Here is a 15,189-nt window from a genome sequence, read left to right as displayed (position 1 = left end):
GTCCCAGTCTGTGCTTCTGCTTTGTCTTGCCCAAGCTAAGCCATCCCTGTCACCTGCTGAAGGGTGACAAAGACCTTCGTATTCCTATTGCATGAAGAAGTGGGCTGGTTAATATTTAAATAAATTCAGAACTAGGTGACATTTTTGCCCAGAGAGGGTGGAGATGGAGAAGAGGTTCTTGTTCTTGGAGACAGACAGCAAATACTGCTTTCCAAATTTATTTTGCTTATGTTTCATCACAGGATTTTACCTTTCCTTTCTGAATGCTGTCAGTGCACAGGGAGGAAAGATGTGTTATTTTGGTACACTGTTGTATTTAGAACAGCCACAAAAAATTAGAATCCAAATCATATCAAATATATCGTGGGATTACATGGCAAACTTGCATAGCTGGAAATCCTCTGCACCACGCTCAGCCCTTGACAGAGGTATCACAAGCAATGTGAGTGATGAACTCCTATTTAGGAATTAACAAATTTGTGTGGATCAGTGGTTATTAAAAGGAAAAAGAAAGAAAAGTTTGGTGTGGTATCATCCAGGAGCTGTCAATGTCTTTGGGAAAATTAAAGTCATCTTACAATGCATATTTCAAACATTTTGAGTTTAACAATTACCCAAAAGACAGAAGCAGCAGCTGATTTCCAGAGTGTGTTTTGCTGTCCATTATAAACACTGACTCTCTGAAAGGCAGATTATAACTTCTTGCATTCTTGCTAAAGCTTGCTTAGGTTTCTTTTTTGTTAAATGAGAGTAGCAACTGACTAAACAATTACTATAAACAAAAAAACAAAACCAACCAAATGTTTCATTTTGATACTTCTAAGAAAAGAAAAATCTTTGTATTGATTATTTTAAATTTTGAAGATTTCTGTGATAAAAACAAAACAGTCACTTGTCTTTTGGATATACCTAAAGCGATTCCTTCCCCCACTAATTTTGTTTCAACCACTGAACAGAAAAACTGAGAGTGTTTAATTCCTTTCACAGGAACAAGCCTTGCATACGTTAGTTGTCCACATTGTATTGTGGCATGAAGCCTGTTATGGCTCTGCTGAAACAGAGTGAGGTAAAGTGCTAGAAAAATTGGCAGTATTGCTAAGAATAAATATTTATCCAGTATGAAGATAGAAGATATTTTAGAAAGTTTGTCACATCATTTATGCCTGCAGTCCTCATACACACTGCTACTGTTAGTTATTGGAGGATTTGTTTTATTTCAATAAACCCATGTAGAAATAAGAAATATTTATTTTAAACACAATATTATTACTACAAGTATTTTTTTTCTTCAGAATTTTTCAGAACCGAGACTGTAATTGCAAATCCAGTACAAAGAGGGACAGTTGTTTCAGGCAATAAAGAATTAAGTAAATCCAAAGGACTGGTACAAAGTGATGGGGAAGTGTAAGGAAGAAGCTGGTTAGTTTGATCGATTATTCTTTCTTACAAGGGGCATCATTAGTGTCAGGTTCTGCACAGGCATCAGAGTGATTGTGAGGTGCCCAGCAATCTAATCCTGGGCATATCCACAGAGCAATACATGCTACGGTGTGGGAAGTTTTTTTCCATCTTCCAGTACTTTGACTTTGTTAGAAATCTTAGTATGGCCTAATTTTAAAAAATTAGGTTCAACCTTCTCCCTTCATCTGAACCTTCTGAGGAGGATGTGATTCTTTCCCCATATAAAGGTTTCACTCCCAGTCATGGTCTCCTTTTCTATGACATGAATCAGCCTTTTCCTGAGGCTTTTTGCTTTTTAGATTTGTCATCTGTAGATTAGTTATAAACTTTAGAAAAAGCAGCAAGCTGGAAAGAGGCTGCATGAGCAGCTCCCCTGCACAGCAGGCTGCACCTAACTCTGGCAAAGGTGCTTGCAGCAAACAAGAATTGATCTTAAGAGTCTTCACGGTCAGTTGCCTTCTTCAGCCTTACTGCCTTCTGTTGATACCTTGGCAGCAAAATGGAGAGTTATTTGGTATATTTTCATTTGCAAAATTAAATCTGGAGAGGAGAGAGAGAATTTCGTAAAGTAAACCAATATAAACAAAAATAGCTCCACTGGGTAAGAAAATACAACTAACTGGGGGAACTGCATGTAAATCAATATAAATAACGGCCATGTAAAACCATGATGCTGTGTATTTCTAGTAACCAACCTTCAAAAGAAGAAGATTAAAACAAAGGAGAGCAATGATAGGTGGATTAGAGAACATAACCTGTGAAGAGGCTGAGAGAGCTAAATTCATAGTCCACTGAAAGAGGTGGCTCAGGGGAAACATGATCACCGTCTATAAATACCTTCAATGTAACAATAGAAATGAAAGGAGGGAATTATTCACAGTCTCAGAAAATTGTAGGCCAGGGAGCAATGGCCTGAAGCTAAGAAAGAAAAAGTTTAGGTGAGATATTAGGGGGGTGGAAAGAAGCCCTGGCAGAAGAAAGTGACAGGGCAGTTTAATAGCTGAACAGGGAAGGAGCCCAGTGGAGCATAACTGCCAGGTTTATGCAACCAGTGAGGTGGCATATCACTGGAAAAGAGAGAGAGACTTTAATCAGACACACAAGAGCCAGATCAGATTGAAAGAGTACTTCTTGGTCTCACAGGCTACGTTCTGGGTAATGTCATAGAGCACTACGTGGAACTACAAGGCAGAATTGGTTTTTTGAACTAGCTCAGCTGCTTCCTTTGTTGCTCTCTCTTAACTATTTCCTTTATCCATCATGCACCCCTCTTTCCCATCCAAATGTGGATGAATTCCGTGTCATCCGCTCTTACTAAGTTTGGCTTTCCATCCTGCTGACAGAGGTGTCAGGAGAACTGCAGGAAGAAGAAGCAGGTGTTACTAAGGCAAGTCCAGCCAAGAGGGCTGCTGATATGACGGATTATAGAAGAAAATCTCAAAGTCATTTAAGGATGAGGAGCTGGAGGTTTGCATGAATAATACTGGTGTTCGTATCAAAAACTCTCTGCAACACTGAAAGTTGGAGGAAACCTCTGCCTCTGTTCAGAGCGCGTCAAAAGCCAACTCTAGTCTGCATTGAAAGAATGGGAGGATTACCAGGGCTGACAGACAACTTTTGAAGAGAAAGCTTCTCCTGGAGGAAATGAGCGAGCAGGACCCTGTGAGTCTAGTGGTGGGTCCCCACTGCACAAGCCCTCCCCACTACTTTACTTTGCCCTTGAAATGAAAGGGAATGGGGTCAGCCAGGTCTGAGACAAGCTGATATTAATTCTCTAACATGGGAGGGAAAGGTGTTTCTAACACATGCCCAGCACATTTTATGAGGTGTGCTAATTATAAATGACAGCGAGTTCACAGTCCAGAGGACACTCTGGAAGTGGGGCTCAGTTACTCGGAGAAGTGTGGTGGGAAGCATAAAGACTGTTGCTACCCACAGGCATAGGGCTCCCACTGCGACATGATATACAATTATCACAGAGCTTGCTGTTGGTTGGCATCTAGTCAAACTCCTGGGTACACAGCAACCAGAACCCAGGGAGGTTTACAGCACAGTTACAGAGCTACTGCCAGAATAAATACTCAGTGAACAGCACAAAAAAAACTTCTTCCACAGAAACCTTCCACAAACACTGCTGGTCGCCCTTGCCTTCAAGGAACCACAGCGAAGGTACCTGCACACACAGTGCTGCTGCCATCTAAGGTCCTTTCCATAAAGCTCACTTGTGGGCACTGCTCCTAACTTGCCAGTAAATACATGTGTTTTTGCAGGAGACGCCTCTCTCCAGTGCTCTCTTTGCAATGTAGTGCCCATGGGACATCATTGCAGGACTGCTCTGCAGCTGCCTCCAGTGCCTGTGCAACTGAGGGAAAACAAGAGCTGCAGCACATAGTGCAAAAGCAAACGAGATGCTAAATGTGAACCTGCTGCATCTTTAATGCCAGGCCAGAAGAAGCACTGGAGTACCAACACTGTATCTGAAACAATTTTGTACCATTTTAATGGTTTAATTTGACTTGTGTTGTAGTTAAGCAGAAAAGCCTAATGAATCTGTGCTGAAGTTCTCCAGTTGAGGGTCACCACATTTTAGACCGATCCAGAGAGCTGAAGGATGTTTTGCCAGTGGTATCTTAGTGACACCATCTTGCAGAGGGAGTTTCTTGTCTTTGTTGGTTTCTTATTTACAAAAAAACTAATTAATGTAATGATTCTCTGATGTCTACAACACAGATCATAGAAGAAGCATTTCAAGGTTGATCTGTATAAATTCAGGGTTTTGACTGGGTTACAGAAAAGGCTTGTTTACGGAAAATGCCAATCACTAAAACTATCACAAGGACTACCTTGAAGACCAGAAACAGTGAAAAGTTTTGCTTTCCTTTGGTTTTAAAGTTATATCTGTAACATTTGCTGTGCTGAAAATACCTGACAATTACTGGTGAAATAAAAAATCTAAAAGACTTTTAAAATCATGGTTTTTAAATGTCACCCTTTTTTATTTTAGTAGTATTCCCTATCCTGAGGTATTCAGATAGGTACCTGCAAACAAGTATTTCCAGAAGGTATGTCCTTGGAAAAACCTGGAAAGGATAAAGGAACAGAAGAGCTGTGTGGGTCTACTCACCTTCCTCCAAGTTGCCCTCCTTCAATAACTGTTAAAACAATCTACAGCTACATACATAGGCTTAAATGATCATCTTTCTGAATAGCTATTTAACTGAAGGGAACTACACTATTCTAAAGACATATCTCTCTTACAATCTATAATGAATGTAATCTTCAAGGGGCAATAACTTATCTCAATTACACAATTTTTCTGTTAAAAATGGCATGTGTTACAATCTGGGTTGTCAGCTCCTCTGGCCATGGACACACATATTTCTCAGTAAAATAGTATCAATGTTTCTCAGGATGCTATCAGTAAGATCAGTAATAATGTTAAACTTTTTTTTTAATTGCATGTTAACATAATCTTTCAAGTTATTTTCCAATATAAATACATTGGGCACAACAGCTGTTTGGAGATCTCCAATTAGAGCTTTTTTTGTGGCTGTCTCTACAGAAAATGCCTTTGGCGAACATAATTTAGACCTCTTCTGTAAATGCATTTCATGCTTTGAAGTTGGCTAATAATTTCTGTCATTTAAGAACAATGTTCCATGATTTGCTCCTATTAGTAAAAGCGAGAAAATGAGCACTCCCCTCGGCTCCCTGCTCCCACCTGCCTTTCTGTGGGAGTGCTGGTGATCTGCTGCCATGCTCCTGCCTTGTGCCAGGTGGGAAGTGGGTGAAGACTCCCGTCTTTACAATGATGCCATCGGCTGGGGGAACTTCACTGTTAGGTCCCAAGGTCACAGCCAGAATTGGGAAGGAGAACTATAAATTACAAAGCGCTGGACTGCAGCCAAGCCCATGGGAAGCTGCATTTAGCATATCATTCTCTAAGCAGCAGGATGAAACCTTAACTCCCTTTCAGATAGAATTTGAATGGAATTTGTTATAAGAACACTCTGATTGAAATATCACCCACCAACTGGCTTTCCATGACAACTCGGAAAGGGGTTGCAATCGTGGGGAGATCCTCTTCCAACCAGCCTAAAATGATGATGAGGATGGTGATAGAGCCCTATCAGATATTTATGAAAACCAGATGAATTCCTGTGCTAGTGACATGCTGATATTATAACAGAGACCTCAGATAAACTCCTGACACTAATCTAAGCTCAGGCTTCTCCCAGTGTAAACTATAGGTTAAACAACAAGCTGATTTTAGTATTTTGAACTGAAAGCAGTGCAAGAGATGTTAACAGCAATGTAGTTAGAACAATACAGTGCAGGTAAGTGTGATTATTTATTATGTGTAGATATTATGTACAGATTGCCATCAGTGCTGTAGACCTTCTGTGTAAGATGCAGAATTCAAAGAGCTTTATGTGAGTTATAGGCTCCTTGGGCAGTGGTTCCCATATTTTACATGCAACTATTTTAAGAATGAAAAAGTTTCTTTAGATTTTAAATATCGGGGGGGGGAAGAAATAAATAATCCATGTAAATTTTCTGTATCATAAACATGAAACCTCTGCATCTTCTTGTCACTCCATTAACTTCAAGACCCATATTTAAAGATGTGAGATAATGTCATTGTCTGTCTCAGTGGGAAAAGGGGCAGCTTGAAAGCAAATCCCTTCCCCTTGCCTGCAAAGGAAGAATACTGGCATTAAGTGCTGAGACAGCTGCCACCCTTCCATCTTGGCACTAAGTTAGGTGATAGAAAGCAGAGAAGAGATGCTGGGGAGTTTGGGGATGGCTGTGTGAACGCAGACAAGAGTAGTAATTCATTGGACAGCAGCTTCCCCAGATGGATCATCCAGGCATAACTAAGTAGATGTGAACCATTTTGATAGTAAGTTGTAACTGATTCTCTGAAACACTGTCAAGGGGGTTTGCAATGAGGGAAGGTACTAGTAGCAAGAAACACTTAACACTGTGATCTGTATAGCTGTAAAGCCAGAAAAATAATAAATCAGTTTCTGTAGTTGGAGAGTTGATTTTTGGATGTGTGATACACTTTTGCAGAAAGCTGGGAAAAAGCATCTAAGTATTTGTAAGACATCATAGAAATGGCAGGGAGGCAACTTTCCCTAGAACTGGTGGTGTGGAAATGTGTAAGCTCTGGAGCAGGAGATGCAAGGATGAAATAATAGTTGGTCATGTTCTGGTTTACACCTGATGCTGTGATAACCTCCAGATGAGCAGGTTTCAGTCAGTGCCGAATAGGACAGCATTGTCTCTTCTCTTACGTGAGAAAGCAGGCAAATACATTTCTGCTGCAAGAAAAGAAGGGCAGCATTCTGTAAGTACTCCTTTCTCTGAGCCTTTGGCATCTGTAAAAATGAAGAAAATAACTGCTCTTCTGAACGGTAACACAAAGAGGAGATTCACGGCATCTCCCATGTATGTGCCTGCAAATTCATGTGTTATTGACCTGGATACCACTTTTACAATTTATTCCTTTATTTCATAGATCTTTTCACAAATGGATTTTGTGATTCCTAAGAAATGAGATGTCCAAAGGTCCACAAAACAATCTGTGTTGTTTTGAAATGAAAGAGCAATGTAGTTTTAATCCCTTCTTATGCACTAGTCTAACTTCTGATGCACCCTTCAGATTTCTGAACTTATTTTTCTAATTCGGCTCATACTGATTTATGTGCTTTAAGCAGATCAAGCAGCTCATGCAAAAAAAAAGAACCACACCAAAAAACGCTGTTAAAGTATATTAAATAATTATTTATATAACCTTCCTTTAAAGAACTTAAAAGCAACAGAAAAATTAATTGTTCTTCTTTGAGCTAAGTAGTATCCCTATGCCAGGATGTAAAAATGAAGGCATATTAAATCAAATATTCAAACGTAGGTGCATAAAGTCAATCATCTAAGTAATACATGTCACCAGCTAACTACTGCTTTGATTCTCACAACTCAGAAGGGAATCATTTTTGCATTTGAGGGTCACACTTTATAGAATAAGAAACCAACATTTCTTAAACTGTTTCTGTGCAGATATTAAAGGGACCCAGGTTTTAAACCCAGGATCTCCTGGGGCTTTGGTTCATATGAGCAACTGTTAAAAAACAAAGCAACTTTTATTTAGCTCCTAGCTATAAGTGGATGTAAGATTGCAGGCATTCGAGTTCAAAAACCACTCTGAAAGTTTATGTAACTGATCCTGCCACCTTTCCCAGCGTGAGTAATTACTCATTTACTTACATTAACTGACTTCCATGGGGTTGGTTACTGTATGAATAGGGGTTGGCAGATCAGGCCCTAGGAGATTTTATCGTGGTCGTACTGCTCTTGGCAGCACTGCAGGCAGTAGTCAGCCCCATTGCCTGCCTTCTGTCTTCATCACAGGCACAGCCTCAGCCCTCCTCCGCAGCAAGGGCTCACTCCTCTGAGTGAGACAGGCATCTTTCTGATGAAGACTGAAAGACCATTTATGGATGCTGTGATACACATATCAAATGAAGTATTATAAGGGAGGTGCAATAATTGTCACATCTGCATATTTAATGGACCTTGAGCTATAAACATGCCTAGTTAATATCAGTTTGACAGTGAATTGGCACCGTGCTGAGCTCCGATGCATCAAATTAGCATTGATCCGCAAAATGTTACTGAAAGGTTTCTTAAATCTGCCAAGTTTTGAAATCAGTTTGGGAGAAGAGGGCCTCTCCCTCCATCCTGCCTTTTTAAAGTCTAGTTCCCTACCAGGAGTCCAAAAGCATTCCTTCAGAAATGCTTTAGGAATCTTTTCAAACGTTATTTTCCTATCCTTAGAGTGTTTCTTTGGTGCACAATTTAAAATCCTGTCCTGCTCTGAGTCAGGAATATTGGAGCTATGGCCACACAGTGCCCAGCCAGGGTTCAGCTGGGCTCTGTGCAAGTGATGCACATTCGATATTCTGGGATGCAGGTGCTCCACTGCCTCCAGCGCATGGCTAATAACTTCCAGGTGGGATTTGAAGGAACTGGCACTGCCCCATTACATTCCTCTATGGCTTCAGTCCTGGCAAGTTGCTCAGCTTCCCTTCTCCCTGTGTGATGTTAATACAGCTGCGCTCAGTGGACCCGACTATGCTGGAACACCCTCAATAAACAGAGGGAAGCTGGCACGCTCTGCTCTCTGAAGGGTTCATGACTCTGCTGCAGTTTCGGCTCCGTCTGCCAGTGCTAGGGTTTGTTAACCTTCCTGGCAGCCTGCAGAGCCATTCTGCTCTGGGGCATGATGCCGGGGCCTGGCAGAGCCTGCCCCATGGTGTGCCTTGAACTGGGTGAGTTAGAAGGAGGCTTATGCTGCCAGAGGAGGAATCCTCTGGGGTGGCCTCATCCTGGTTGGTATTAGCTCACTTTGCTTCCATTTTGCTCTCTGATTTTCAAGAACTATGATAGAAGGGCGTGCATTGAAACAAAAGAATTAAGATATAATGGTGACATATTTCTCCAGAATTTTTATCCTTGTCTAAGTAGGAATACAAAAGTTAGGGTGGTGTTCCAGTACCTATTAAGAGTTTTCCTTGAAAATACAATGTAACAACTATTGAAATGTTTTGCCAGAAAAGGTCGGGTAACAGCACCTGTGGGAGAGGCTTGTGACTTTGGTTTTTATCCCCAAAAGAATGGAAATTGGGTGGCTTTCAGAAGAAAGCCAATGAATGGGCTGTTTAATGGTTGCTTACTACTAGGGATGCATGCTGTGGCGTGTTTACCATGAGGTGGCACATGCCAGCACCTAACGGTTCCAGGAGTGGCATTGTCAGACCTGGAAGGTTGTCCCCAGCATGGCAGGGAGTGTGCTGCAAGTTACCCCCTTGTTCCAACCTCTCTCAGCTGTCCTCCCACTTTGCTCTTCCACCAGCGGGGTGATGCTGTAAATACAGGGCCATGCTGTCTCCTGACCTCTTCTCGAAGCATGCTTTCTACCGCTGAGGCCACAGCTCCAGATTTCAGTTGTGGCACCGGGAGACTGTGCCTTCAGAACAGTGGCTCCAACTCCCGTTGGACTACTGTACTTGTGCCCCCTGGAGACAGAAAACTCTTGGAAATACCTTATTTGTGGATGTCCCCCACTAGCCCTCACTCAACATCAGAAACAGACAGCTGAAGGTGTTGCTCCTATGGCTCAGCTGAAGCCAGGGAGAAATGTCAGCTGCTGTGTGATGACTAAGGCTCACATGCTTATTACTTCTATCAGTCAGAACTCTTAATCACTTTATGCTGTTTCATCCTATAACATGAATTCACTTCAAGCTGTGAAATTCACCGTTTTTTGCCATGACTAGTTTGTGAAATCTGGCACCTTCCTTCGTGGTTCACTTTGTGCCCTAGTTAGGCATCGTCTGTCTGATGAAGGAAGTCTGTGATTTGTTTCTTGCTGTTGAGCCAATGCAATTTCATTCCTCTCCTTTCTCCTGTTTGCGCTCAACGGTGATTTCATTGTCACTTTTCGCCTTTTGAAGCACCGGGGATGGTGTGGTGTGGAAGACACTTTTGCTGGGGTTTGCATGCAGCAAGTCCTGGCTTTCCTCCTCTGTGTAACGTGAGAGTCAGGCTCAGTCTTGCATCAGTGGGACTCAACGTGAGGCTTTAACCCTGGCTTTGGTTAAAGCTGCTTAGGTCTATTATATTATGTTTACCATCTTACTACATTCCTTGCAGCCTGGTTGCTGCAATATTTTGGAAATCGTTTCCCACCTGCCTTGCCAGTGCCTTGTTTCATGATACATCTGTTACTCTTCATATTGAACGTTTGCTGGCATTACTAACTGCTATAAATGTACCCAGTATACCATAAAAATACACAAGCAGCTGACTGGTCTTGCCTACGAGAAATACTATTAATCTTTCATTTTTCATATGCTCTGGGTAAGATCCAGCGGGTGCTTGAGGAACATTTCATAACTGAATCCTGTTCTAAATTCCAATCTTCTCACTGATTGGTTGATGTCTAAAAATATTTTCCCCCACTCTTAATGTCTTAATTGTTTCTTGAAGATGTCAGCTCATCCATCCTTTCACCCATAATCTGCACGGTTTTGCAAACCCAGTGAGATATTATTTTAGTATTTCTATCACTGAAATACAGTGATAAATGGTCATCTTTTAAGATCCCTGGGAACAGTATAATGGATGTGCAGGATTGCTTATTGACTTGCTCTTGCCAAGATGGAGTCCTGCCATGAAGTTCAGAAGGATCACGAGCTGCCCTGGATACTCCTCATGCTTCGAAGAGTCCTTTTGAATGGTAAAGCTTATGGGTTTGTGCTACACAGAGTTTTATTGAGATAATGAGAGGAGATCAAAGGAAACCTTCCATCCTAGCTGTACTCATCTTCACTGTAGCTTCCCTTTCCATCTCTCTCTTCCTATATTCTAAGTTTTTTGGGGGTTTTTTGGTTGTTGTTTTGTTTTTTTTTTTAAAAAAAAAAACACCATTTTCACGGAATGGTTTGGGTTGGGAGGGAACTTGAGATCACAGTATTATGGAAAATTAGGGTTAGAAAGGACCTTATCTGGTTGACAAGGTTGACTCAGTCTAACTTAATCATCACCTCCCTATCTGAAATTCAATCATGTAAATAAGATCAGCAGCACCATTTCTATTAACAGATAAATAAATGACAAATCTCTGAGAAACTCTGGCTGTCATTAACCTTTCCTCAGAAACCTGGAGGAGAAGGAGATTCAGGAACATCCCAAGCACATATTCGTCACTTTGTCCAGCTATCAGAAAACCTATGGGTCTGATCCCGCTTCTGCTCATATGGTTGATAAAGATTTCCTTGAATGACTCAGAGCAGGATCATTCCTGGTGCTTTGCACCCCATGCTTTTCTCTGTATCCACTGCATTCAGCTCGGGAACCTTGCAGTCAGACTAGCCCAAGCTATTCACTTACCACAACTGTGGACTAATCAGACGGCAGTAAAAGCTTTTACTGTGCCATTCTGTTTGTGATCAGCAGAAACATAAAAAGCATGTTAGAAAATTGATTTTTGGCATTAATTGTGAGGAAGGAGCATTATATTGAGCACAGATAGGGTGGTGGTTTTTTTTTTTTTTTTAGGCAGAAAAATTCTATTTTAGTATTTTAAAAGCAATTCTGGAAGATGCTGAGCTAAGCCCAACGGACATACTTTTCAAATACCATAAGGCAAAGAGTACTTACTGAATCTCCTTAGTCTTATTAGCTTACATAAACATAAAAATTTGAATAATGTTTAAAAAGCCAAATTCTCCAGATAATCCATAATCAGTAAATGTTCATTACTGAGATGTAGCAAATATGCATAAGATTTCCCTAGTGACATTTTGGTTACATGATTTAAAGAGCACAGAAAACCCTCCTCCATGTGGGGCCAAGCAGAAACTTCTGCAGGCTCCAAAGGTCACTCAGCCACAGCTTGGACCTTCCTGGTCCCCTTTCACAATGCGCAGGAGAAAATCAGAATTCACTGTCTCATTTTACAGCTCTGGTGATTTATAAATAAATCATCCCCACATGATGATTGATGTCTCCATATAAATAATTAAGTCTTGACCTTATGTTATGACACCTGCTAAATTTTTTGGCACTGGAAAGCAGAGGGATCCTTGACACTGGACAAATAAAGGTGGGGCTAGATCTGAGGGGGAGCCAGATTTTTGTTTACCCTCATTTGGTTCTGTTTGATTCCATCAGCTAATTGATGATGATGATGATTAATCTCCGCTGCTGTCTTCTCTGTGGATTTAATTCCTGCTTGTGGTTGCTGTTGGAAAGTTTGCTCCATTAGAAGCAGGCTTTGATTAGATTTCCAGTAGCCCTGGTTTCCCAGAGCTCCCCCAAATCACTGTGTGACCTAACCAGGGCACTTTGCACCTCTTTGTGATTTACTTCACTTGGTGGCAGAGCCTGGGTGACGCTGTCATTCTGCTAAACCAGGGTAGGTAGCAGGTGTCAGCAAAAGTTTAATTTGGAAGCTCATGAATTCAAAAGAAGAGCTTAACGGTTATCCCCAACACAGAGAGCTGCTGTGGCCTGCTCCTGGAAAAGAGAAAATCCCGAGGACACGAAAGGAATTGATGAGACACGAGGCATCTAACAAAAGGAAATCTTCCCGGGATAAGCTGGGGGTAGCTTTCTCATCAGAGGGTGACCATCTTTAATAAACAAAATGGATTTAGCGACTGTGTTTTCACTTCTCAGGCCATCTGGGTTTACCATTTACCCCCCCTCACTGGTACTGTATATACAGCCTATTCTCTGAAGAGCTGCAACTTTTAAATCTTGCAATAAAATATGAGCATTTCAGGGTAAGCAGGGTAACATAAAAAAGTGAGCATCTCTGGGTTTTTTAAGCGTGTTAATCTGCCCACGACACAAGTCAGCTGCAGCCAGAAAGCAACGTTAGAACACAGTTACAATAAGGGGCTTTCCTAACCCCCCAAAAGGCTTGAAAAAAAACAACCACACAGCTACAACGGGGCATCACCTTGTTCCCAGCCAACTCCGGGAACCCCAGATGCCAGCGTGGTGCCTGGGCTGTCTGGTTGCCCAGCGGTATCATACTAGTACTAACACACTTATGCAAAATTATTCTTTGCTGTATGGTTGCCGTGTTTTGAATGCGTATCCTCTTAAGGGTAAGGTGGCATTTTGCAAGGTCTGAGTTGTCAGTGTCACTGGGCAGGGGAACGAGTGACTTGCTGAGCGGTGCACTTATAAGGGAATGTGGTACAACAGCACCTAAAACAAACCCCGTTTCCCCATTACTGGAGATCAACTCCCGTAATAAGAAAGTGCCTTAACACCCGCCCCTGCTTGCGCACAGATAGAACTCGGGTCATCTGGATTTCCAGCCTAGGGAGATGCCGGCATTCACTAACTAGTTTGCTTTGGATCCCATTCTTTTCCTTCCAGGCACTCAAGCCAGCCCCGTATCCCCGGCTCCATCCCTCACCTGAAGTTGGGCTCCCTGTGAGGCGCCTCTCGGAGCCCCGTGCCCGAGCGAGGGAATCGGACCAGGGAGGGAGGACGAGCCACAGCCCTGAGGCAGCCCGCACCGAGCCCAGCCCCGGGTGCGGCACCTGCCCCGCAACCCCAGCAATTACCGGCGCTGTTAATTGCGGCGCCGCCCGCTCTCTCCGACGCTGCGGGCTGGGAGGGCAGCCCCGAGGTGAGGGTGTCGCGCCGCCGGGGTCAGGGGAGAACGCGGGACAAGGGATGCCCCGCCGCAAGTTTGGGCACTTTCCCGAAGTGGAGCGGGGAAAAGTTGGGGAGCAGCCGGGGGATGCGGGGGAACGGGGGTGCCGGGGCGGCACAGCCCTGCCCGGGGACGGGAAACTCGCCACTGACCTGTACCGCGGCCGTGCTGTCTTCCCGCACTCAGCGCATCCTCCGCGCCGCGCCGCGCCTGCCTGCCTGCCTGCCTGCCGCCGCTCTGCGCGACGCAGCCACGGCTCCGAGCCGAAGATCCTCGGCGGGGAGGAGAGAGCGAAGCGGGACAGCCCGCCCGGAGACGGGAGGCCGCCGCCCCCCTCCCCGCCTCCCGCCCCCCCCTCCACAGCCTCGCCCCGGCCCCGCTCCGCTCGGCTCAGCGCGGTCCCCACCCGCCGCGCCCGGCTGCGCACCTCCGGGAGCGGTGCGGAGGCCTCCGGCGGCGAGCGCAGCGCGGCCCGGTGCTGCTGCGCCCTCGGCACATCGTCCCTCGCCGCGGCCCGGGGACAGCGCGGGCGGTGCCGGTGCCGCCGCCTTTCCGGGATGCCGCTCGCCTCTCAAGTTTGACACGTTTCGGCGGCTCCGGCCGCCTTGAAGGCTGCTGAATTATGCATTGTCTGAAGGGCAAATTACCGCCGTGCGGAGCGCGGGGCTGCGAGTGGAGCCTGTGTGTGCGCACAGGCGCGCAGACGGCTCCTTGCCGGGAAGCCGCATCAGGAGCGGGTGCCTGGGCGTCTCTGACCCAAATATTGCGATCCCCGAACGCGAAGTTGCGGGGAAAGGAGGAAAGGTCCCGGCAAGGCGCCGGGAAAGCTTCTGCGTCCTTGAGCGGGCGTTTCCTGGGAGGAAAGGGGCAGGGAGACACGTCCCCTATCCCCGGTGTGGGTACAAGCATCCTTCTGGGCATGTCCTCCGGTCTGCAGTTTAACAATACCGTGGGAAATATGCGTATTTTGAGTCTAGTTGGGAAGATCGGTGGCCCACACTTACTCCCAAAAAAGAAGGTTGTTGTGAACACAAACCCCATACGGAGAAATGGAATTAGGACTTGGAAGAGAATTGAAGTGATGATGCTCCCGAGCAATAAATTGCATGCTGTGGTCAGGCCATGGTGGAGACTGAGGTTCTTTGGCTAGAGCTGGGATGTGGACTGTGGATTAACTGCACAGAAGGTACCTCTTGCACTCTCTGTTGGCTATTTTCCACTCTAAAATACCGAGGGGCTTTTCTCCCATAGCACAATGAGCAGTCTAGTAAGAGTAAAGGCAGTAAAACCTGTAATTCTCAGAATGGCCTCTCCGGCACACCTTGTTGTTGCTTAGTGTAATGAAGTGGCTACCGGATGAAATCAAGAAACACTAGAGTTAGATGAAATGAAATAGTATTCCCATAGCCTCCCACATCTCCCAGAGTGCTCTGCGCCCCCTCCTCAGCTCCTGGAGCAGCGGGTCCCAGAGGCTGCCCTTTGTG

The 15,189-nt window shown here is 44.3% G+C and overlaps 1 protein-coding gene across 3 annotated transcripts in view; it reads right to left on the bottom strand.

The window, feature by feature from the left end:
* Positions 1-14,534, bottom strand: part of CHST8 (carbohydrate sulfotransferase 8) — a 176,234-nt gene extending 161,700 nt beyond the window's left edge. The window contains exon 1 of one of the 3 annotated variants that reach the window (XM_057400180.1): positions 14,133-14,534. The gene's annotated coding sequence lies outside the window, so the exon portion shown is untranslated. Of the gene's footprint in view, positions 1-13,857; positions 13,912-14,132 lie in introns of those variants that run through there. The other 2 variants (XM_057400182.1, XM_057400181.1) reach the window with 2 other exon arrangements.
* Positions 14,535-15,189: the final 655 nt, after the last annotated feature.

This window comes from Pezoporus wallicus, unplaced genomic scaffold (assembly GCF_028554395.1).
Source record: "Pezoporus wallicus isolate ANWC-B61680 ecotype Strahan unplaced genomic scaffold, APGP_CSIRO_Pwel_v1 contig_447, whole genome shotgun sequence".
NCBI classification, from domain to species: domain Eukaryota; kingdom Metazoa; phylum Chordata; class Aves; order Psittaciformes; family Psittacidae; genus Pezoporus; species Pezoporus wallicus.
Note: the sequence above shows the minus strand (reverse complement) of the source record. Positions and strands in the feature narration are given on the sequence as shown.